The sequence below is a fragment of the Mustela lutreola genome, chromosome 17 (assembly GCF_030435805.1).
Source record: "Mustela lutreola isolate mMusLut2 chromosome 17, mMusLut2.pri, whole genome shotgun sequence".
Lineage (NCBI taxonomy): Eukaryota > Metazoa > Chordata > Mammalia > Carnivora > Mustelidae > Mustela > Mustela lutreola.
The window spans coordinates 8,458,774-8,460,336 of NC_081306.1; the positions used below are offsets into that span (position 1 = coordinate 8,458,774).

At 36.0% G+C, this 1,563-nt stretch overlaps 1 pseudogene; it reads left to right on the plus strand.

Moving 5' to 3' along the window:
* Positions 1–208: 208 nt before the first annotated feature.
* On the plus strand, positions 209–1,004 carry LOC131819593 (heterogeneous nuclear ribonucleoprotein D-like; annotated as a pseudogene).
* The last annotated feature ends 559 nt before the right edge of the window (positions 1,005–1,563 follow it).

The following is a 1,563-nucleotide window of genomic DNA, read 5'->3' on the forward strand; positions in this document are numbered from 1 at the left end:
TTTCTTCACAAACACTTCCAGAAAATAAAGGAGGAATGAACACTTGCTAACTCCTTCTGTGAGGCCAGTATCACCCTGATACAAAAACCAAGTAAGGATATCACAAGAAAAAAAAAATCTACAAGCCATTAAGAATAATGGACAGATGGACAAATGCAAAGTCCTCAAAAATTACTAGCAAATTCTTTAATTTGTTCTTCAGAAGTATTTTGGAGCCTTTGGAGAGATGGAGAATATTGAACTTCCCATGGATACAAAAACAAACGAAAGAAGAGGATTTTGTTTTACCACATATACAGATGAAGAGCCAGTAAAGAAATTGTTAGAAAGCAGATATCATCAAATCGGTTCTGGGAAGTGTGAAATCAAAGTTGCACAACCCAAAGAGGTATACAGGCAGCAACAGTAGCAACAAAAAGGAGGAAGAGGTGCTGCAGCTGGTGGAGGAGGTGGTACTAGGGGTCGTGGACGAGGTCAGGGCCAAAACTGGAACCAAGGATTTAATAACTATTATGACCAAGGATATGGAAATTACAATAGTGCCTATGGTGGTGGTCAAAACTATAGTGGCTATGGCGGCTATGATTATATGGGTATAACTATGGAAACTATGGATATGGACTGGGATATGCAGACTACAGTGGCCAAGAGAGCACTTACGGCAAGGCGTATCTAGGGGGTGGCAATCACCAAAACAATTACCAGCCATACTAAAGGAGGACGTTGGAGAAAACAGGAGGAAATTGCTAAAGTTAACCCATCTTGCAGGACGACATTGAAGATCGGTCTTCTGTTGATCTAAAATGATTATTTTGTAAAAGACTTTCTAGTGTACAAGACACAACTGTGTCCAACTGTATATAAGCCGCCAATTAGTTTTCTTTGTTTTTACTTTGTCTTTTGCTATCTGTGTTATGACTCGATGTGGATTTGTGTTTATACAAATTTTATTTGTATGATTTCATGTTAAACCTCAAATAAATACTTCCTTATGTGAAAAAAAATTACTAGCAAACTGAATCCAGCAATATAATAAAAGGATTATATACCGTAAGCAAATAGGCTATATGCCAGGAATGCAAGTCTCGTTTAGTATCTGGAAATCAAGTATTAGAATCCACCACATAAACATAACAATGCACAAAAAAACATATGAACAGTTATCAAAAAAGCATTTGACCGAATTCAATACCCCTCTCTGATAAATTGTAAGAACTCGGAATAGTTCAAGCTGATAAAGGTATCCACAAGAAAAAAAAGAAAGAAAAAAAGAAAGAAAAAGGAAAAAAAAATCACAACTAAGGTCCTACTTAAAAGTGAAAAGACTGAATCTTTTCCCCCTAAGATCAGGACAAGACAAGAAGATTCAGCCTCACCCCTTCTATTTAACACTGCACTGGAGGCTCTAGCCAGGAAATTAGGCAAGAAAAAGTGTCAACATTAAAAAAGAAGAAGTAAAATTATGTTTATTTGCATGATCTTGCATATAAAAAATCTTGCACAGAAGAAATTTAGGAAAAGAACCACTAGAAAATCTTTCTTATATGTAAGAAATACACAAAA